This window comes from Corythoichthys intestinalis, chromosome 22 (assembly GCF_030265065.1).
Source record: "Corythoichthys intestinalis isolate RoL2023-P3 chromosome 22, ASM3026506v1, whole genome shotgun sequence".
NCBI classification, from domain to species: Eukaryota; Metazoa; Chordata; class Actinopteri; order Syngnathiformes; family Syngnathidae; genus Corythoichthys; species Corythoichthys intestinalis.
The window spans coordinates 8,674,254-8,699,275 of NC_080416.1; the positions used below are offsets into that span (position 1 = coordinate 8,674,254).

Here is a 25,022-nt window from a genome sequence, read left to right on the forward strand (position 1 = left end):
TAAACTATTATTTGGAAAATAAGCATCAATTTTTTTTTGTATTTTTATTGATAAGTTTTGATAACTGCTGTCATTTTTGGACTGTAGGGCGCACTTGACAACAAGCCAACCACCAAGAAAACAGTATGTATTCATATTAGTACTGTCAAATTCATCGCGTTAACGGGCGGTAATTAATTTTTTTTTAATTAATCAAGACAATCTTTTTCTTAACACACTTGATTGAACACAACGCAGAACGTACTGTATACCATTTGCAGCCACCACTGACAGTCATGGTTGCCCAACTTCCCATCATGCATTTGGGTGGAACACGTAAGTCGCTACGGTATCATTTAGTGAAAGCACAACAAAAATAATATTCCTATCTCCCAAAAAAGTAACGTTCACAAAAAGAAAACCACTCAATGCAAAGAGAACTGGCATTCCCAATCAAAATAGCTATGCAAAATACACATCAAACTTACTCAGACTTTGCCTGGATTTAAGACGGCCCTGATTATAAGACAACCCTCTCTTTTTCAAGACTCAAGTTTGAAAAAGACTTTTTGAACACCAAATTAATTTTTATACAGAAAATAATTACAGTAAATCCGAAACAAATGATTATAACAATATATTTGGAGAAAAAGCATGTTATTTTGCCTCATTCAAATCTTAATATCTGAACATTTAAATATGTAAACTAAAGTGCAATCACATTCGTAAATGAATGGCTTCTGGTTTTTGAAATGTAAATAAACCAATCTATTGTGATAAAACAACAAAATTGCAATAATTGCATTAAACATCAAAGTGAAGTCTAACTGTAACTGTAGTCTTGAAACAAATCTGAATAAGGAAAAACATTGCAATAAAACAATGCAAACTGGTTAAACTCGAGAGTAGCTGAGATCTGTCAAGATAGAACATCGCTTCAATGATATCTGCCGCCATCTAGCGTCGTGAATGGGGAGAGTAGCTGAGAGCTGTCATGACAGAACATCACTTCAATGATATCTGGCGCCATCTAGCGCCGTGAATGGGTATAATGTCTAGACCGCGAATATAAGACGACCCCCTCTTTTTCAGTCTTATTTCAATACAAAAAACACCGTCTTATATTCGGGCAAATACGGTTCTATTCCAATCTCTCACAGGAAACGATCATTTTCTTAACATGCTTAATTGAACACAGCGCAGAACATACTGTATACCATTTGCAGCCACCACTGACAGTCATGGTTGCCCAACGTCCCATCATGCATTTGGGCGGAACAGTTAAGTCGCTACAGTATCATTTAGTGAAAGCACAACAAAAATAATATTCCTATCTCCCAAAAAAGTAACGTTCACAAAAAGAAAACCACTCAATGCAAAGAGAACTGGCATTCCCAATCAAAATAGCTATGCAAAATACACATCAAACTTACTCAGACTTTGCCTTGGCTACATCTCTAATTAATTTAAAACTCGCCCTTGTGACACCTTGTGGTGTATCTCAATCACTACCTTACGTAGTTTAACTATTAGTTTATTTTTTGAATGAAAATTTTACAAATTTTTATTAAAACGAAAACATTAAGAGGGGTTTTAATATAAAATTACTATAACTTGTACTCAAATTTATCTTTTAAGAACTACAAGTCTTTCTATCCGTGGATCCCTTTAACAGAAAGAATGTTAATGTAATGCCATCTTGTGGATTTATTGTTATAATAAACACACACAGTACTTATGTACAGAATGTTGAATGTTAATGTGCGTCTTGTGTCTTATCTTTCCATTCCAACAATAACTTACAGAAAAAGATGGCATATTTTAGAGATGGTTTGAACTGCGATTAATTACGATTAATTCATTTTTAAACTGTGATTAACTCGATTAAAAAACTTAATCGTTTGACAGCCGTATTTTATATATAAGCAACACTGAACTATAAACCACAGAGTTTAAAGCGGAGGGGAAAAAAGTAGTAGCTTATAGTCTGCAAATTATGGTAGTTTTTACGGTCCATTTTTATTTTATTTGGTGTGCAGAATCCTGATCGTTCACTGCTAGCTTGGTGATATGTGAGTATATCCCTTGAGTGCGCGTGCGAATGCGCGTTCGCTCCACATCTGTCCGCTGTCCGGACACATTAGCCGAGCCGCCGACTCGCTGGCCCGCGTTTTCTTTAATGCCATTTTCGGGCGTCCTAAAAACGGGCCGTGGCCAGATGTCGCTAAGGGGTGGTGCAAAGGAAAACGTTAAATAACCTCCGTTAAATATCGTCGACAACAGTGAAAGTGCATTAAAGCGGGCTGTGGCAGGAAAAGGCTAGCAGATGTTTTTGTTTTTCTTTGCATTTTGCAGAAGCATAAAGTGTCTTTGAGCGTCAAACAGTCATGTGTGAGGGTTTGAAGCTCCGATTAGGGTCACTGAAAAAGATTTCCACGATTATTGGTGACAGGTTTAGACTGGGACGGATTATTTCTGTTTTCTACGCACCGTAATTTTCGGACTACAAGCCGCTCTTTTTTCCCTCATTTTGAATCCTGCTGTCTATAGTGTAGTGTGGCTTTTTTGTTAATTTATTTGGGTTAATAGGTAACACTTTATTTGATAGCGGCATCATAAGAACAGTCATAATTATGAAATGAGACTATCATGGGCATTAATGAATGCTTATGACGGTTGTCATTTAGTGTCATCCGGTAAAATATGTCACAAACTCCATTTATGTTGAGCTGGGATCTTTTACAGTCATTCAAAAGTGAGCTAATTTGCCGGATGACACTAAATGACATCTGTTCTAAGCATTCATTATTACTCAAGACAGTGTCATTTCATAAGTATGATTGTCTCATGACAGTCTTATGGCACCATTGTCAAACAAAGTGTTACCAAATACCTTAACTAGCAATTAATGAAACAACTAGAACTGTAACTGAAGATATAATTAGCACAGAATATGCATTTTAATTGTAATTTACATCTGTAGCGCTGCAATGCATGCTAGGAGGCATATTGGACAACTACAGTGTTGGCAGCAGGTGGCAGCAGAAGTTAACTGTCTTCCCGAAGTGAGCAGTCAAATGAAGCTTCTTGAAGCAACGAAGCTCTGCAGCCATTTGGTTCAAAGCTTCATGGCGGTGTATTTGTTGTAATGACTGTCTTATGTTGCCACTGTCAAACAAAGTGTTACCAAATACCATAACTAGCAATAAATGAAACAACTAGAACAGTAACTGAAGAAATAATTCGCACAGAACATGCATTTTGATTGAAATTTACTAGGGCTGTCAAAACGATCGCGTTAACGGGCGATAATGAATTTTTTTTAAATTAATCACGTTAAAATATTTGACGCATTTAACGCATATACAGATTAAAATGACAGCACAGTGTCATTTCCAAATATTACTTGTGTTTTTTTAGTGTTTTGTCGCCAGCTGCCGCTTGGGTGCGACTGATTTCGTGGGTTTAAGCACAATGAGCATTGTGTAATTATTGACATCAACAATGGCTAGCTACCAGTTTATTTTTTGATTGAAAATTTTACAAATTTTATTAAAACGAAAACATTATAAGTGGTTTTAATATAAAATTTCTATAACTTGTACTAACATTTATCTTTTAAGAACTACAAGTCTTTCTATCCATGGATGGCTTTAACAGAATATTAATAATGATAATGCCATCTTGTTGATTTATTGTTATAATAAACAATTACAGTACTTATGTACAGTATGTTGAATGTATATATCCGTCTTGTGTCTTATCTTTCCAACAATAATTTACAGAAAAATATGGCATATTTTATAGATTGTTTGAATTGCTATTAATTACGATTAATTAATTCTTAAGCTGTGATTAACTCGCTTAAAAAATTTTAATTGTTTGACAGCCCAAAAATTTACATCTGTAGCACTGCAATGCATGCTTGGAAGCATGTTAGACAGCAGCAGAGGTTGACTGTCTTCCCCATGGGAGCAGTCAAATAAAGCTTTTTGAAGCAATGAAGCTTTGCAGCCAATTGGTTCAAATTTTCATGGTGGCTCATTTGGTCTTATGACAGTCTTATGATGCCGCTGTCAAATAAAGTGTTAATGGTTAATATGTTTTGGTGTAAATATCCCATGATAAAGTGAGGACAACTGCGGCTTATATTCCAGGGCAGTTTATCAATTGATAAATGCAGTTTTCGTGTCAAATTTGGTGGGGGGCAGCTCATAGTCAGGGGCGCCTTATGGTCCCCGTATTGTCACGTTATACAGAAACATTTAATTTTTTCTTCGCATATTTAAACTTTTTTTAAACTGTAAAATGTTTTAGGTTTTTTTTTTTTTATTTATAGCCATTTGTTTAATTTTTATAAAACAATTTTTTAAAATTCTCATTTATATTTTAAACTTTCACCTTAAAAATGCATTGAGAATTTTTTTTCATAATGAAATTTAACCATTTTTAATCTAAATATGCACTATTAAAAATGTATTTTCATCTATATTTTGAACCATTTTAACTGTAAAAAAATGTGTTTTTGAATATTTTTTAAAACAACACTATGTAACTTTTCCGTTTTTGTCGATTTTAGAGATGCTGGTGGACAAAAGCGGTAGTTTTTTGCCTTAAGGAAGCCTGCCTTTCCCATGAGGACCAGCACACACCCGCAATGTCGTAAAATCATTAATAAATAAAAAATCTACCTCCCGGTCACCTGCAGACTAGAACTACAAAGGGTGGATCAGTTGATATAAATCCCTTTTTTATCCAGAGAAGGGTCATCTGACCCTCATCAGCATATATTTTGTGAGCATTGAGGTCTTCATTAGTCATTCCCATTCACACTCGCAAAACCACACGGTTGGATTGCTCCAATTAGCATCTTGAGTGTTTGCAGGGCAGGGGTGCCTTGGCTTTGTTGGACAGTGGACTGCTCAAGCAGGCAATCGGGCGGACAACCTTTTTACATCTTCCAAAAGCTGCAGTTTGCCTACTACAAGGGATGGTGTAATAAAAGACAAAACAAAACATTTTTTATGTTGTGACATATGACGGAAGCTTTTACACCTATTTTTTTTTTTTTTTTTTTTAAACTGCATCAAATATGAACCGCTTCCTCCCTGCAACCTCACTTCCGGTCTCCTTTATCATTGAAAACTATGAATATGCATCATTTACATCTGCGCGCCATTAACATGCCTGTCCGGGTCCGCTTCTTCAACACCGAGTCAATTTCCACCCATCTGTGGCCGTCATGAATATTCTTTATGAATGTGTTTTATTTTGCGAGAGGCCAATACGTAAGGGAGGGCTTTTACTTTGGTAGCGAGGGGGACTCTTCACCCTAAAGATGAAGGATGGTGACAGGCAGATGAAATCTCCTTTTATGAATTATAGTTATGTTATACCATGGCTTAACGAGGCTCGCACCTGCTCGGAACTTTGGCGCCTCAAAGCGACGTTTGCATTTTAATGAGAAAATAGGAGGAAGTAGTGAAATGTAAATGAGATTGAGTGGATTAAAACTCTGTGAATTTTCAGTCTAGGATTGAATTGCGTAATTGTAATGTTTTTATGATCGAGAAGGGTATGAATGCAGCCCAGAGCCGAGCGACCAGGACAAACCACGCCCCCTCCAAACCACACCTGAACATAGTTTTCATAATACTGTATACAGTATTTGCAAACTGGAACATCAACATGAATATAATGTTAAAAATCAATAAATAACAAATAGAGATGTCCCAATCGATCGGCATCCCGATCGATCGGGTCCGATCACGTCATTTTCAAAGTATCGGAATCGGCAAAAAAATATCGGACATGCCTTTTTTATATATATATATATATATATATATATATATATATATATATATATATATATATATATATCTTAATTAAACCGTTTTCTAATTGTATTTGACGTTACAGACATAATATGTTACACTCATCCAGAGTCTATAGTTTAGGCTTAAGGTAGGGTTATCAAATCTATCCCGATAACGGCGGTAATTAATTTTTTAAAAAATGTATCACGTTAAAATATTTAATGCAATTAATGCATGCGCTGCACGACCCACTCACGCAGTGTCGCGCTCATTCTGTAATGGCGCCGTTTTACCTATATAGAAAGCTAAAAGGCAGCGTAAAATGAGTAGAGTGAATTTTGGCAGCCTTTGGAGCCTTTTTTTAATTGGCTAAAGCCTTACAATCCCTCTCCCTACGATTAGAAATAATGTGGGGAAGAAAGGTAGTAATTGATCTTTTTCTTAACACTCTATGTTATTTCCCAACGCAGAAAAGATATATCAATTGGTAGCACTACGCACAGTCATGGTTGCACTTCCCATCATGCATTTGGGCATGGCTACAGTATCATTTGCTGAAAGCTCAACAAATACACTAGATGGCAATATTTAGTCACAATATACAAAGTCACATTTATCCTTTAAGAATTACAAGTCTTTCTATCCGTGGATCCCTCTCACAGAAAGAATGTTAATAATGTAAATGCCATCTTGACGATTTATTGTCATAATAAACAAATACAGTACTTATGTACTGTATGTTGAATGAATATATTCGTCCGAGTTTTATTCATTTTTTTCTTAATGCATTGCCAAAATGTATATGATCAGGAAAAATTATCGGGAATGATTGGAATTGAATCGGGAGCAAAAAAAAAAAAAAGCAATCGGATCGGGAAATATCGGGATCGGCAGATACTCAACCTAAAACGATGATCGGAACAACCCTAATAACAAATATTTTAAATAAAATTGAAATAAAAAGAACTTATAGATTAAACCCACGGCCACAGCTCAAGTTGCTCAACATTAGAAGTTTAGAACAAGAACCCTTGGTAATATAGAACTGGACCTCAACAATGTATGATCAAATTAATTGTATGTAAAACACATACCACTCCTACTATTGATATTAATCAGTTGAATATTAATATTGAGGGAGAGTAAGAGAGCTCGTGTGAATGACTCGTATCATTATTTACTAGGGCTGTCAAAATGATCGCGTTAACGGGCGTTTTTTTTTTTTTTTTTTTAATATTTGACGCATTTAATGCACATGCCCCGCTCAAACAAATTAAAATGCCAGCACAGTGTCATGTCCACTTGTTACTTGTGTTTTTTAGTGTTTTGTCGCCTTCTGCTGGCGTTTGGGTGCTACTGATTTTATGGGTTTCAGCACCATGACCATTGTGTAATTATTGACATCAACAATGGCGAGCTACTAGTATATTTTTTGATTGAACATTTTACAAATTTTATTAAAACAAAAACATTAAGAGGGGTTTTAATATAAAATTTCTATAACTTGTACTAACATTTATCTTTTAAGAACTACAAGTCTTTCTATCCATGGATCGCTTGAACAGAATGTTAATAATGGTAATCCCATCTTGTTGATTTATTGTTATAATAAACAAATACAGTATTTATGTACAGTATGTTGAATGTATATATCCGTCTTGTGTATTATCTTTCCATTCCAATAATAATTTACTGAAAAATATGGCATATTTTATCGATGGTTTAAATTGCAATTAATTACGATTAATTAATTTTTAAGCTGTGATTAGCGCGATTAGAAATTTTAATCGTTTGACAGCCCTATTACTTACACATTATACACACACACACACACACACACACACACACACACAACCTTTCTCAACACAGAAAGTCACCAGAGAGAAAAAAAAGCACAGGCTGTATTATGAAAATGTTATTTTGAACAGATGTTTAAAATAGCGGAAGACTTTACAAAGTAGGCTAATGGTAGAGAGGAAACTAGTTAGCCATCTTGGCATGCTAACTAGCCATGTTACCTGTCACGTTAACAAGCTTACGCTATAGTATTTGTTTTACCATCGCTAGACACACTAAACACGCTGGAGTGAACTCTCGTAACTGGTGGAAAACATTCACAACAGCATTTACTTACCTTAAATTTTGTGTAAAGTGACGGATGATTGTCACGTAAATGTGAAATCATGTTGGAGGTGTTGCTTCCCCTGGCAACCACTCTCCGCAAGCATGTCGAATGTACTCCCACGTTAGCGACTTTGTCTTTTGGAGGGGGGAAAAAGCTCAGGTGTAGCGTCACCGACAGACACAGGACAGAGCAACAACCGGAGGGTGAGGGGTGAGCGCTGCCTCTCTAAGCCACGGATTTCTCACTGCATCTGCAAGACACAAAAAATAGCTAATACCAGATTACGGTATGACAGAAAATTTTACTTGTTTTGAAACCGTGATGTTGTCATACCATGGTAAACCTTGAAACCGGTAAGAGGCACATGCCTAGCTACAACAGAGCCTGCCTGAAAAGTCTACTGCTTTAAGATGGTGGCTGTTTACTAACGCCGCCGAGTCTGTCATTTCGCATCTAGTTCTATATACATGTGATATCTATGAGACGCATCAGAAGCTACCACCATAGCATCATATATGGGTAGTTTGTAGGGGCGTGGTTTTTACGAGGCATGGTTTGTTGCGGCTGTCGCTAGGTTCTTGGCTGCAGTCAGGTATTATTGTTATGATCCAAAGTCCCAGCTCGCGGCCATCTTGGGTAGGTCAACCAGCGGTTAGAAACACTCGAAGAATTCATATTCCTCAGCATTGGCGCGTTTTCTTAGTACTCGCTGATACCGATGATGTCATTTTAGTGCCATATCGGTACAGATACCAACACTAGTACCTGTCGTATCTTGTTATGGCAGATATTTGTATTCTAAACTATCATGAAATCAACTCAGGTTGCTTGCTCGAATTATACATCAATAGATGACGCCATAGTCTGAAATATCGTAGGATTGCTAGAGCTGTCCGATACAATAAAAGCATTTTAAAATGATAATATCGACATCGGTTTTCAGTTGATATGCATGTTGACTTCAAAATGAATGTAGAAGCCCTCGGCCTTCGTACAAGGGTGGGTCGCAGCTTGGCACAGCAGTTATGCTTAGTGACCAGAAGAGGTCTCCAAACTAAGATGCTTAGGATTTGTTATGTAAGCATGATTATTAAAGCATCCAGTAGGGCATCACAGCACAATTAGCCATAATATTTGCATATGTCCACGATTGCGTATATCAGTATCGGTTTAAAATCAGTAAGGGATTTTTGGAGTTGGACAATATCGGGATATCGGTAAAAAAGTCATTATCGGACAACGCTAATGATTGCTGTAACACAATCACGCAATTTTAGTAAAACTGCGATACCGTATTGTTACTTCATTGCAGACTGTAAAAAAACACAAGTAGATTTGTTATGTTTTGTATTATCGTATAGTTTCATATTGTGATATCGTTGTCGTCATAAGATATCTCGATTTATCGTATCGTACATAATGTCTTAACTTGACTAACTTTGCTACTGAACCATGAAGTGATGATATCATCAATTTTCTCCAATTTTGCTTCTTAAGAGATTACGATTTCATGTTTAGGTGGACTTAAAAAGTGTCACGCTGTGATTTAGACATCACAGACTGAGGGTCTTCTCTCCCGGGGTCCTCTCCTTTGGTCGAGCACTTTATGCACTATTGCGATTTATGACGGAAGTAAAGCGCCCGGGTCCCAAAGTGCGACGCTTCTGGGAAAGGAAGGAGCGCCCCGTCTTTTTTTTTTACTGCCGAGCTGGGAATCAATTACGCTAACGGCGGCTAATGAATGCACTTGGGGGAGACGCTGGCGCTCTCGGCGGCCATTTTAGTCCTGCCTCATTTGCATATTGACGGCGGGCAGAAAGAGAAGATTTGATGGATTTCCATGGAAACAGATGTCGCAAAGTGAACGTTCTGAAAATAACATTAACACTTCTGTTGAACTTAAAAAAACGAAAAACTAATCAAGTATTTAGCTAAACCGAAATTGAAACGACAGCTTTTTAGGGTGTGAACATGGAAAATTTTTAAAAGTGGATGTTGAATCCGATGTTTTGATCAACCATTCAAATTGAACAGAAAGTTAGCCATTTTGTTTGAAGCAGTTCTTGTGGGGTGAAACCCTTGACTCAATTTTTGGGAAATAAACTTAGCACCTGAAAACAGTTTAATATATTGACATGAAATTTGGTCTATTATAACGGGACACAAAAAGACAACTCTCAAGAATCAAGCGGGAAGTCCGCCATTTTGGTTTGACGCAGCCTTTTTGTGGCAAATTCCATGACTAAGTTTGAAGTTTGAAGAAGCCAATTCCACGGCACAAAGTTTAGAAAGAAAAAACAAACTAGCCCCTGACCTGCGTTTTATTTATTGATTTGAAATTTGGTCGACATGTCTATCATTGCAGGACGCATAAAAAAAAAAAAAGTCTCAAGTGACCATGCCAGGAACTGAACATCACATCAGCCATTTTGGTTTGAAGCAACCATTTGAAAGCCAATTCCATGGCTCAAATTTTAGGGAAAAAAACACTAGCCCTTAACACATGTTTTATTTATTGATTTGAAATTTGGCAGATATGTCTCTCTCAACAGGACGCATAAAAAAAAGTCTCAAGAGACCATGCCAGGAATTGAACAGGAAGTCAGCCATTTTGGTTTGAAGCAGCCATTTAAAAGCTAATTCCACTGCTCAACGTTTGGGGGGAAAACTAGCCCCTGACACACGATTTATTTATTAAATTGAAATTTGGTAGACGCGTCTATCATTCAGGACGTGTAAATAGGTCTCAATTAACCAGTATTGTCAGTAACACGTTACTGCAATCTGATTACTTTGAGTAACGAGTAATCTATCGTGTTCATTTCTCTAAACCAGTAATCTGATTTAAATTAGTTTCCTTAGTGTCTGTGTGTTACTATTTTGTTATTGCCTCAAAATGAAGAATGAAGAATATTGTAGTCATGTACAAAGAGCATTTTCAATAGAAAATGCTAGAAAGGTTCCCGCTACGTGTCCGTTTCCATGGTAACTGCTCACGGTTACTTCCTGTTTTGGTCTGGAGTCACACGCGCCAAGTGTTTAGGGACTAAGAAAGGCGTCTGCCAAGCAGCGCGGGTGCACATTCGAGCCGAGTGCTTCCAAACCAAAACAGGCACCTACCTTAGCCATATATGAGTCTCCAAGAGCAGCGACATAAAAAAATTCAAAGTTGTTCCCTTGTAAAATCCCGATTAATTATTTTTTATATAACACAACTTAAAATGGCTATAAAAGTCTCAGATTATACACAAGATGCACAAAAATCACCAAATGCAGAGATAATCACCTATATTTTCAGAATTAATAGCAATATTTAACATATCGTACAAGTTTTTGACCAAAATTGCAACTTTTTTTTTTTTTTATTTACCGCAAATTTTCAACCGCAAATAAATTACTCAATTTAACATCGAAAACTTAATACTTGAGGAAAGCATGCAGGATAAATTATAAATAATATGTAAATCGATTATTAATAAATTCTATATACAATCACAACTTATAGACTAGAATAGCCTTTACAATTATTATACACTAGTATATACTGTTAGCGAATGACGCCCACGGTCGCCTGGCACAAACAGAGCTTTTCTGGCTAAAATTATCGTGAATAAATGCTTAAATCCCCGAATTCTTCATAGATATGGACGGAAAACAGTCTCGATTCTTGGTTAAAAGCAAAGAAACCGTGCAGTTAGCATTTATTTTAGGTACTACATTACATTACATAAGCTCTTGCTTCCACACGTTGTATTCACTTAGTTCCACCTACATGCACACACATATCCAATCGAAAACCACATGGGTGTCGCCAGCTTGCTTCTCCCCTCCCTCAGGACGGCATCCATCTTTGTTTAGGGAAAACCCCTAAATAAAATACCAAGGAGGATTTTTGTCCTTTAGATCAATTTTGGTGACTCACGAGTCACATTTTGTTCTCCTTGGCCAAGAAAACTGAGTGTCTTCTCTCCTTATTTTTGGGTAATTTTACAATGTCTACCTAAGGATCTATTTTTGAACTTGACATATATTGTCGAAGTACAATGCTACTCTGTAAGCGAATGAGGCTAGCGACCGCCTGGCGTAACCAGGGCATTTCTGGCAGAAATTCTTGTGAATAAATGCTTAAATCCCTGAATTCTTTATAGATATGGATGTAAAACAGTCTCGATTCTTGGTTGAAAGTAAACTATGAGGCTAGTCAGATACAAAAATTAGGCGCCTCCATGTGTAAACAAAGAAGAAAATTCCTGCGAATAAATGCTTCAATCACACATGCATGGTACGAAAAATATATTTACCTTGAATCCTCAAACAAATCACTCCTGAGACAATCCTTCCTGTTTGTATGTGGTACCGCTTTCATAGTTTTTCAAAAGACCAAGCTTAAATCCAACATGAGCGTGTGCCTCTTCGGCTATTACTAAATGAAGCTCGGCCCCCTCTGATAAGGCGTTACGCAAAGAATGACGAAGTGCCACGTCAATAGTAATAAAGTCTATGCAGTAAACCCTAACCCGAAATTCAGAATTTTTGACATTAGATTTCATCTTCAAGTTAGCGGACTTTAATTAGTCGGTGGAGTTGATTTCAAAAAATTCCATGCAGTTTGTTAGTTATTGGTTCGTTTCGGGGCTCAGGAGTGGCTAAGCTAGCACGGGTCAATGGTGGTTGAAATCAACTCCATCGACTAAGTAAACCTCCGCTAACTCTTAAGATTAGGCCTTATGTGAAAAATTCTTCCCCTTTAAATTCAATTATCGAAAAGTCAGTTACACAAGATTACATTTTTCTTTTGTCATTCTTATGTTGAGGCGGCAAAGGGAAAAAATTTGGTTAAAAGTGAGATAAATTACTTTTAAAGTGACTTAGTTACTTTGCTAATAAAGTAATCAGAAAAGTAACTCGATTACTTTAGGCGTAATCAGTAATTACATTACTTTTTCAATTCATCCGTGACAACACTGCAAGTGACCATGCCAGGAATTGAACAGGAGGTCAGCCTTTTTGGTTTGAAGAAGCTATTTGAAAGCTAATTCCACGGCACAAATTTAAAAAATAAAAACTAGCCCCTGACACACGTTTTATTTGTTGATTTGCAATTTCATACACATGTCTTTCATTACGGGACGGAATTTAACAGGAAGTCGGCCATTTTGGTTTGAAGCAGCCATTTTGGGGCGAATTCAACAGCTTGAAATTTAAACTATATTAGCCCCACTACCAGTTTCATAGGGGTGTAACGGTACACAAAAATCTCGGTTCGGTACGTACCTCGGTTTTGAGGTCACAGTTTGGTTCATTTTCGGTACAGTAAGAAAAAAAAATGCAAAATATAAATGTGCTAGTTGGTTATTACACACCTTTGTGCTTTCAACAATAGGAACATTAGCCTATACAAAGCTAGAATTCTGCTCAAAAAGTAGCGGGTATTTAAAGATAATAATCCAACAACAATTTGTCTTTCAGACCCCGCGTATTGGTCAGCTTTCTTTCTGAAAGAAAGAGAAAAGAAGTCCTGTGCTAAAGAAAAGCTATCCCAATGACAAAGATTTTAACATGTATTTTACAAATGAAATGCCTCAATGAATCATTGTTTCTTATGAACGGTTTTCAAAAGCTTTATTGGTGGATTTTCTCAAGTTAAAGCGCCACACAGAAATGAATAAATTGTGTAAGCAGGATCTGTGTATTATTCTTATTATTTAATTACAGGTTTTTTATTTAAATGGGCTAATATTTTATTATGTGTTTATATTTTACAAATGTGATGTAGTATTCATTTATATTGTATATTTTATGTTGTATAACTTTAGTTCCTATGTGAATATTAGTTCCTATTTGTTTTGTTGTGGGTTTGTATTGAACACGGGGCCGTGTTGGTTATGATTATAGCAGAGAAGACAGCAGTAAATCAACAAAGACAAGTCAACTGTGCCACGACCTACCACTCAAGAGATCCGATGGACTCAAAAAGTGGGTTACGATTGCATATTAGTTTGAAAATCGACCGGATCCACCGTATTTTTACACGAGTGACTTCCGGTCTGCCCGATCCTAGCTACCGGTAGTAGTATTGACGCAGGAGGGTCGCATCTCACGTCAATTAATAAACTCTGCCGTTCTTTTCGCGTGCGTCGTGTTGAGCCGCTTCTGGGCGGCCGCACTGCGACTGTTGTGCATTGGCTGATTGACTTTAACGCCCGCGAGAACGGCCACGTTGTCGCGTCGTTGACGTTTCTGGGTTATACTGTCCTACCGTGTTGGTCCTCATTATAGTAGAGAAGACGGAGTAAATATAACCTACACAAAGAAACTGTAACCCGATCGACTCACAGCCTCGAAAGGGTTACATTACGTCAGAAACTCATTCGGTACGCCTCCGTTCCGAACCGAGCACCACGTACCGAAATGGTTCAATACAAGTACATGTACCGTTACACCTTTACAGTTTCATAGATTGACATGAAATTTGGTAGACCTGTCTCTCACGTCAGGCCGCACAAAAAAGTGTAAAGAGCTGACACTTTAGAATTTTTTTGTGCAGCAGGTACCGTTGGACAGTCGTGAAAGGCTAATTAGAGTCACTGACATTTTGCCTCTCCACTCCTGAGGGAAGAGCCAACAAAAGTTCGATAAGGAGAAAGATGGCCGAGTGGACGCTAATGAGCACGTCCCGGTCGAGCCCCCCACCTGGACGCCGAGTCTTCCCCGCCCCCCGGGACACTGAGCTTTGTCAGCGGGTCAATAAAAGCGCTGGAGCATGTCAGCGCTGTCTTGACTGTAGCGACATTGTTCAAGGTTGTTGGGAGTTCTTGTGAGGAGAAAAAAAAAAAACACACTCATTAACTATGAGAAGGTCAAAATATTCACAGCGAGGTGTACCTAATGAACTGTCTGGTAAGTCGTTCATTTGGTAAAAGTCCCATTTTCAGCCAAATATTGACACAAAGTGAAGCAGCACTCAAGCTGGAGGAAGCTTCTATTAGTGGAGTTTAATGAACAACATGAGTACACAACAAACACACACGCCGATCCTCTGGGGATGCGCGACACACAGCAGTCAGTGTGTGTTGTTTTTACACGCGCGGCCCGCTCCCTCGCTTCAATCTCACGCATGATTACGCTTGATAATTAAGCTTTTTGGACGTTTTCCACCAGCCCGGCAGATGCGCCAGCTGGTGACATTCATGCATTCCCAAACACGCGCGCACGTGTGGGGAGAGAGTGAATGATGGGGGGAGAATTCATTTTTAATTCCTAAGTCGCGTTTGAAAATTTTGCCGGTTACGAGAGGGAATATTTTTCATGGTTGCTGCCATTGATGGCAATAGACGTCCAATCTGTTTTTGCTGGGAGGGTTCACAGAGATAATTTACCCACCAGGTGAGTTAATGGCGGATCATAGACTCTACCGTCAGTTGACAAGAAAGCCCCCACAGACATTGGGCCACACCTTCCAGTAGGGGGCCAACCCAGGCAGAACGTTGAGTTGGCTTTTACTGCATACAAGCAGGCAAGAGTGTCTCAAGAATGATTTGGTCAAGGATTCAAGGTAATTATTATATTAAATAGAACAAGGGTTGTTCCGATCATGTTTTTTTGCTCCTGATCCGATCGTTTTAGTTTGAGTATCTGCCGATCCCGATATTTCCCGATCCGATTGCTTTTTTTTTTTTTGCTCCCGATTCAATTCCAATCATTCCCGATAATTTTTCCCGATCATATACATTTTGGCAATGCATTAAGAAAAAAATGAATAAAACTCAGACGAATATATCCATTCAACATACAGTACATAAGTACTGTATTTGTTTATTATGACAATAAATCCTCAAGATGGCATTTACATTATTAACATTCTTTCTGTGAGAGGGATCCACGGATAGAAAGACTTGTAATTCTTAAAGGATAAATGTGACTTTGTATATTGTGACTAAATATTGCCATCTGGTGTATTTGTTGAGCTTTCAGTAAATGATACTGTAGCCATTTAACTGTTCTGCCCAAATGTATGATGGGAAGTGCAACCATGACTGTGCGTAGTGGCACCAATTGATATATCTTCTCTGCGTTGGGAAATAACATAGGGTGTTAAGAAAAAGATCAACTACTACCTTTCTTCCCTACATTGCTTCACACGATATTTCTAATTGTTGAGAGAGGGAATGCAATTTAAAAAATGTTCCAAAGACTGCCAAAATTCACTCTACTCATTTTACGCTGCCTCTTAGCTCTATATATAGGTGAAACGGCGGCATTATAGATTGAGCGCAACAATGCGTGAGTGGGTCGTGCAGCACATGCGTTAACTGCGTTAAATATTTTAACGTGATTAAATTTTTTTTTTTAACTAATTACCGCCGTTAACGCGATAAATTTGATAGCCCTACTTTAAGTCAAAACTAAAGACTCTGGATGAGTGTAAGACATTTTGTCTGTAACGTTAAATACAATTAGAAAACGATTTAATTTAAAAATATATATATATTAAAAAAAGGCATGTCCGATATTTTTTTGCCGATTCCGATACTTTGAAAATGACATGATCGGACCGATTGTTGCCGAGCTATCGGGACATCCCTAAATAGAACTATGCATGCACTTTGAAACGTTGTGGAAAAAATATATATATCACTGGATAAAATTTGTGTAACTTTGGCTTGAAATATTTACATATAATGAACGATAACTGCACATTTTTTTTCTTTTAAAGAAGAATCTAGCCTGTTTTACGTTCATATCCAAAGAAATTCCACGATTTAAGCATTTACTTACAAGAATGTTCAACTTAAAAAAACTCCTTGTTTTGTGACGGCCGCCACGTTGGATTACACAATATCGTAACTTTTGTTTGAAATATTTATGTAAGATAGGGCTGTCAAACGATTAAAATTTTTAATTGAGTTAATTACAGCTTAAAAATCAATTAATTGTAATTAATCGCAATTTAAAACCATCTATAAAATATGCCATATTTTTCTGTAAATTATTGTTGGAATGGAAAGATAAGACACAAGATGGATATATTACATTCAACATACGGTAGATAAGTACTGTATTTGTTTATTATAACAATAAATCCTCAAGATGGCATTTACATTATTAACATTCTTTCTGTGAGAGGGATCCACGGATAGAAAGACTTGTAATTCTTGAAATGTGACTTTGTATATTGTGACTAAATATTGCCATCGAGTGTATTTGTTGAGCTTTCACTAAATGATACTGTAGCCATTTAACTGTTCTGCCCAAATGTATGATGGGAAGTGCAACCATGACTGTGCGTAGTGGCACCAATTGATACATCTTCTCTGCGTTGGGAAATAACATAGGGTGTTAAGAAAAAGATCAACTACTACCTTTCTTCCCCACATTGCTTCACACGATATTTCTAATTGTTGAGAGAGGGAATGCAATTAAAAAAATGTTCCAAAGACTGCCAAAATTCACTCTACTCATTTTACGCTGCCTTTTAGCTCTATATATAGGGGAAACAGCGCCATTATAGATTGAACGCGACAATGCGTGAGTGGGTCGTGCAGCGCATGCGTTAATTGCGTTAAATATTTTAACGTGATTAATTTTTTAAAATTTAATTACCGCCGTTAACGCGATAAATTTGATAGCCCTACTTTAAGTCAAAACTAAAGACTCTGGATGAGTGTAAGACATTTTGTCTGTAACGTTAAATACAATTAGAAAACGATTTAATTAAAAATATATATATATTTAAAAAAGGCATGTCCGATATTTTTTTGCCGATTCCGATACTTTGAAAATGACGTGATCGGACCCGATCGATTGGCATCCCGATCGGGACATCTCTAAACAGAACTATGCATGCACTTTGAAACGGTGTGAAAAAAAAAAAATCAATGGATAAAATGTATGTAACTTTGGCTTGAAATATTTACATAAAATGAACGATAACTGCCCTTTTTTTTTTTTCTTTTAACCAAGAATCTAGGCTGTTTTACATTCATATCCAAAGAAATTCCGCCATTTAAGCATTTATTTACAAAAATGTTCAACTTAAAAAAAGCTCTTTTTTTCGTGATGGCTGCCACGTTGGATTACACAATATCGTAACTTTTGCTTGAAATGTTTATGTAAAATAGGGCTGTCAAACGATGAAAATTTTTAATCGAGTTAATTACAGCTTAAAAATTAATTAATCGTAATTAATCATAATCGCAATTCAAACCATCTATGCCATAATTTAACCTAACCATAACCATAACCATAACCTAATATGCCATATTTTTCTGTAAATTATTGTTGGAATGGAAAGATAAGACACAAGATGGATATATACATTCAACATATGGTACATAAGTACTGTATTTGTTTATCATAACAATAAATCAACAAAATGGCATTAACATTATTAACAATCTTGTAAAGCGTTCCATGGATAGAAAGACTTGTATTTCTTAAAAGATAAATGTTCGTACAAGTTATAGAAATTTTATAATAAAACCCCTGTTAATGTTTTCATTTTAATAAAATTTGTCAAATTTTCAATCAAAAAATAAACTAGTAGCCCGCCATTGTTGATGTCAATAATTACACAATGCGCACGGGTGCTTAAACCCATAAAATCTGTCGTACCCAAGCGCCAGCAGAGGGCGGCAAAACACCAAAAAACACAAGTAACAAGTTGGCATTGCACTGTGCTGTCATTTTAATCTGTTTGAGCGGGGCATGTGCGTTAATTGCGTCAAATATTTTAACGTGATTAATTTAAAAAATTAATTACCGCCCATTAACGTGTTAATTTTGACAGCCCTAATGTAAAAAGAATGATAACTGCCTGATTTTTGCTTTTAACCAAGGATCTAGAGTCTTCTAGACTGTTTAACGTACGATTTAAGCATTTATTTACAAGAATTTTCAAAGCAGCTCTTTGTTTCGTGACGGCCGCCATGTTGGATTACACAATACCGTAACTTTGGCTTGAAATATTTACGTAAAATGAATTATAACTGCCCTTATATTTGCTTTTAACCAAGAATCTAGACCGTTTTACATTCAGACCTATAGAAATTCTGCGATTTAAGCATTTATTTACAAGAATTTTCAACTTAAAAAGCTCTTTGTCTGTGACGGCCGCCATGTTGGATTACACAATACCGTTACTTTGGCTTGAAATATTTATGTACAAATGAACGATAACTGCCCGTTTTTTTGCTTTTAACCAAGAATCTCGACTGTTTTACATTAAGATCCAAGAAATTTTGCGATTTAGGCATTTATTTACAAGAACTTTCAACTGAAAAGCTCTTTGTTTCGTGACAGCCGCCATGTTGGATTTTGTATCTCTACACGACTTTTAAGTTGCTGTACCAGAAAAAAAAACTATAAATATTAAATATTGCTAGTGATCCTGAAAATGTAGGTGATTATCTATGCAGTTGGTGATTATTGTGCATCTATCGTAAAATTTGAGAATTTTATAGCCATTTAAAGTTTTTTTATGCTTATACAAAAAATAATTAATCAGGCTTTTGAAATGGTACGACTTTTAATTTTTTGATGCCACTGCTCATGGAGACTCATATATGCCTAAAGGACGTGCCTGTTTTGGTTTTAGGTCGCTAGTGGCTTTGGTTTTGAAAATATTCCCCAAAAAAATTTAAATACAATCAACGGGAAATGACTCCAAATTCTCCTAAATTAATTCATTGCCCGGCATTGGCTGCCACTGACGACCATAGACGTCTAATCTGTTTGAGGTGGGAGGGTGGCAGCGATGAATCACTGGGAATTGACGCCAAATTCCCCAAAACTAACTACTTGCCTGGCATTGGCTGCCACAGACGACCGTAGACGTCCAATCTGTTTGAGGTGGGAGGGTGGCAGCGAATGAAGTCAATATTTATAAACACTAATTCCTGGAATACAATGACTGGAAGATTATATATTATTCAACAGCGATCTCTAGTGGTTTGATATTGAACAGATGTTTGAGGCCGCATTGACATTGTCATGCGTCAGGTTGGCCACTAGAGAGGAGTGTTGCTTCGTTTATCAAATCATGAAAAACTCATTGATGTATTTTCATCGTTCTGCTGCGAATTTCAAATTTACCCCACTTTACTTTAAATGGTTTGGACGTCAATGTCATCTAATGAGTTTAAAAAAAAAAAAAAAAAAAAAAAATTAAATCTTCCTCTCCCTAAGATGCACCTTCAGACTAATTAGTTTATCAGAAGTAGCGGTCCAATCCATCTGAAAGGGAAGAATGGCAGCGAATGAACGTTCGTTTAGCACTGCCAATGGTAGCTAATGAGTTAGCTAGCTAGTCGTGTTTACAATAAACCTAGGACGTTAGCATGCATCAGCAGTGGTGGATGAAGTGCTCACTTTTGTACAGGTACAGTGGCAAAAAGATAAATAAGGTATCTAAAAAAAATACTCAAGTACAAAATGACTAGTATGTACTAGTATGTATGTACTCCCGATGCAAAAATGTTCTACTTAGGAAAAAATAAGGAAAATATAATCGTGACAACTAGATGGCGCAATATGTTCAATTACCTGAGCAAAATTCTGAAACCAACTACATCACTATGTTGACTTATTTATTTAATTATGTGGGTAATTCGTTAAACCATTGTCCATATATCATGTATTATAAGTGGACGGACGGGGTGACGCATGTTCGGGACATCTTAACAATTTGAGGAGCTATCAAAACAAGAAATCATCCACCGGAAATTACCTAAACTTGAATTTATGAAAACTCAAATTTCATATCTTAAAAAATCTTTTTAAAAAAAACAGACTCCACCATCAGTTGACAAGACAGCTTCCACAGACATTACACCACGCCTTCCCGTAGGGGGCCAACCCAGGCAGAACGTTGGGTCGGCTTTCACTGAGATAAACTCAAACACACGCTCGTTCAAATGCCGGATTTAGGTGGAAACGAGACGAAGGTTTTACGCAGGAGTGTCTCAAGAGTGATTTGGTCAAGGATTCAAAGTAATTATTATATTTTAAAACGTTGTGAATACAATGAAATGAATGGGGGAAAAATAGCTTAATTTTAGCTTGAAATATTTACATAAAATCAATAAGTGCCCGTTTTTTACTTTTAACCAAGAATCTAGACTCTTTTACATTCATATCTACAGAAATTCCGCAGACTAAGCATTTATTTATAAGAATTTTCGACTTAAAAATCTCTGTTTCGTGACAGCCGCCATGTTGGATTTCACAATACCGTAACTTTTGCTTGAAATATTTACGTAAAATGAACGATAACTGCCCGTTTTTTTGCTTTTAACCAAGAGTCTACACTGTTTTAGGTTCATATCTAAAGAAATTCCGCGATTTTTGCATTTATTTATGAGAATTTTCTATTTAAAAAGCTCTTTGTTTTGTGACGGCCGCCATGTTGTATTTAAAAATAATAATAAGTTGCTATTTCTGGCAAAAACTTATATATGTTAAATATTGCTATTGATCCTGAAAATATAGGCGATTATCTCTGCATATGGTAATTTTTGTGCATCTAGCGTAAAAGCTGAGAATTTTATAGCCATTTTAAGTTTTGTTATACTTACATAAAAAAATAATCGGGATTTTATTATGGCATGACTTAGAATTTTTTTATGCTGCTGCTCATGGAGACTCATATATGCCTAAGTGAGGTGCCCGTTTTGTTTTTTTCGCTAGTGGCTTAGGTATTAAAAATATTTGAATTTTAAGTTTTTTTAAATAGGCCCCCTACGGATAAATGCCGAGTACCACTAAAAAGTACTACTTAATTTTTTTACTTAAAGGGAACCTCAGACTTAAACACTTTTGGGCGCTAATAAGCCACAATTGTTCTCTTTTGCGAAAAAAATGTTTTTAGAAACATAAAATATTGCCATTGATTTAAAAATCTATAGTATTTAGTACATGTTTCTACCTACGGAAGGCGCCATGGACGCTTGGGTCCAAATACTTACTATTTGTGTTTTTATTGAGTGTTTTATTTCCTTTTCATTGCCTCTAAATACCTTTTGCATGTGTTTCCCTCTCATACTTTTAAGCATTGTGTTTTCTTGCGGTAGCTTCAAAGCAGATTGTTGATCTGGTGACCACATTAGTCACGTAGCATATCTAAACCACCCCTATTTGATATTATTACATTTAAGTATATTCTTAAGGCATCTTTAGTATGTTTTGTCTGTATGCATCTAAAGAAAACAAGCTGAAAGCGCACGGTAGTACTTTGGGTGTCAAATTCGCCCTTTTGTGGGACTTTTTTGCCGGTGTGTCCTACTCTCGTCTCGTCACATCTTCCCTGTTCATGCTCATTAATGTTCCACTCTGGTTCAAGAGTCAAGAATCCACATTGGACAAGGTGTCAAGAGTCAAGAATCTGCATTGGACAAGGTGATGATGCTGGAACTTTTGTTCAGTGCTGTTCCAGTGAGATTTACAAAGATGACTGCCTGAAGAAAACATCCAAATTCCCTCAGTCCTTGATGATATGGGGCTTTATGTCAGGCAAAGGCACTGGGGAGATGGCTGTGGTTAAATCTTCAATAAATGCACAAGTTTATATTGAAAGTTTAGACAGCTTTCTTATCCCTTCAACTAGGGGTGTGACAAAATATCGAAATGGTGATATATCGTGATACTTTGTATCCCAAAAGGTTATCGATATGCTCCTGCCAAGAATCGAGATATCGTTTTGAAAAGGTGTCAATGTCCAAAAAAATACAAAAACAAAAATGAACCAACAAGTTGCTCCCAAAATCTTACACCATAATAGTGTCTCAGTTAACTCTAAGGCTGCATTGACGGTGCTCGACGCCCAATCCATTTAGATTGGGAATGTTCGTTCATACGAAACCAGAGCATTCAGTCATTCTGTCGGATTTTCAGGGCATTTACAGGTCACTTGCTGTTCATTTTAGGGCATTTACAGGTCATTTTCTGTTGAGTTTGAGTCACTGCCTATTCATTTGGATGATTTCCAGGTCATTTCCTGTTCTGTTACTCAAAATAAACAGGGAGAGACCCCTAAAATACCCCAAAATCAACAGGTAGTAACTGAAAATCAACAGGTAAATGACTTTAAACGGCCCAAAATTACCTCATTGCCTGGCACTGGCTGCCACTAATGGTCATTAGACGTTCAATCCATTTGAAGTGGGAGGGATGGCAGCGAATGAACGAATGTTCATTCGCTGCCACCCTCCTAGTTCAAACGGATTGGACGTCTACTATTGATAAACTCATTCCAATTCACAGCAAAAGCTTGTTTTTCTGTTTATTAGTTGTTTGTAGAATATCCTAGAATGATTTCCTGACCAATGTATCGATAATCATTGTATCACCATATCGTCAGATCATCGTTATCGTGAGCTTTGTATCGCAAATCGTATCGTATCGTGAGGTACCAAGAGGTTCCCACTCCTACCTTCAACTGAAAATATGTTTGTAATTTTCCAAGATGACAATGAATCATGCCACAGAGCTAAAACTGTTAAAGCATTCCTTGGAGAAAGACTCATCCAGTCAATGTCATGGCCTGCAAATAGCCCAGATCTCAACCCTATTGAAAACCTGTGGTGGAAGTTGGAAAAAAAAAATGGTCCACATCAAGGCTCCAACCTGCAAGGATGAGAGCTGGCACCAAATTGATGAAGAATACTCATCAAGTCCATGCCTCAGAGACTGCAAACTGTCATAAAAGCCAGAGGTGGTGTTACTAAATACAAGAGATGTATTTTGATTATTTCTTTGTTTGTTTCTCATGATTCCATATTTTTTTCCTCAGAATGGAGTGATTCCATATATATTTCCCTGCAATTGCTCTATATAAGTAACATTTACTGACCACCACAACTATTTTTATTCATTTCTTTCAGTGTTTCTGAATGCTAAAGAGTTGCACTTTTGAACTAATTCCTTGTTTTTATCTGAGTTTGTTCTACATAATAAAATGTCTTAGTGAGTGCTTGTCCAAGACTGGTGATTCCATACTTTTTTTCTAGGGGTTGTAGTTGTTATCGTACTTATCCTTGGAACTCTTTAAATGTGTGTCGGATGGCATTTTATAGGTCACGTTAAGCGTAAGTATTTTGAAATCAGGCATCACAAAAGCCTGGCGTTCCAACAAGGGTGTGTGGACTTTTGCCAAGTAATAAACGCCAAGCGCGAAGGGTACAAAAGGAAGCCAAAGGGTACTCGGAGTGACTGTAGTGGTGCACACCCTTTAACCTGTTGTTCTAATTGTTCGCAATTGGCAAGGAGACAAGTTTTTTTTCCCCGTGGTTGTTTGCCGTTTAACCCCGCCCCTTTCCTAGTCCTCCGTATGCTTTCCTTTGAATCACCTCCGCCCCCTCCATTCATATCGCGGCGAAACTCCTCACCCGGTGACTCACGGGGCAAAGCGTCAGATTGAATCATGGACTTGAAGGCATGAAGATGGGCCTGATTTACAACTCGCATGCAATTAGAAACGAAAACGTTTCGTTTTGACCGGGCAAACGAACCAGTGGATTGGACGTCTATCGCCGTCAATGGCACTGACACATGACCAGAGTTTGGAGAGTAGGAAAAAATCTAAAATTCTTCCAATTTGTCGACCTAGTGTCTGTAAATCAAACAAATCTTTCAAAATATCATCTCTTTCCAAAGAGGAACAACTTTTTAAATGTCTCGTTTACAGCGCGACGCCATTTTCTCTATCCCACACAATGTCGTCAATGCCAGAAAACGATTTAAATAAAGTATAAAAACAAACAATCTTACGCAAGTGTTTGAGTATGCTGATGACTGACTTGCTCGTTTACGTAAATACTTTATGAGTCATCACCTAATCAAGGAAAAATGGCATTTCTGAGACAAAGTAACTTCTCGACAGTCCAGTTCCTCGTGCAGTCGTGTGTTACTGACACACCAAACTTCAGCCGTCCGGATTCCCTGCCGCTCAGCGGGCGTCATCGCCGAAAGAATCAAAACAACTGTAGTTGTTGGGAATAGTGCGGCAACATTGCTAGAGCGTGACTCACGCTCTGACTCACTCGCGGCGCTCTTCTGGACGTCCGCGTGTGCGCGTCTCGCACTTCGGCTCTGCTGGCAGACCCACA

At 37.2% G+C, this 25,022-nt stretch overlaps 1 protein-coding gene across 2 annotated transcripts in view; it reads right to left on the reverse strand.

Moving 5' to 3' along the window:
• Positions 1–25,022, reverse strand: part of triqk (triple QxxK/R motif containing) — a 148,414-nt gene that overhangs the window by 101,733 nt on the left and 21,659 nt on the right. Inside the window, exons 1-2 of one of the 2 annotated variants that reach the window (XM_057828501.1) lie at positions 24,714–24,818; positions 7,930–8,170 (exon numbers count right to left, since the gene is read on the reverse strand). The gene's annotated coding sequence lies outside the window, so the exon portion shown is untranslated. Of the gene's footprint in view, positions 1–7,929; positions 8,171–24,713; positions 24,819–25,022 lie in introns of those variants that run through there. The other variant, XM_057828502.1, reaches the window with a different exon arrangement.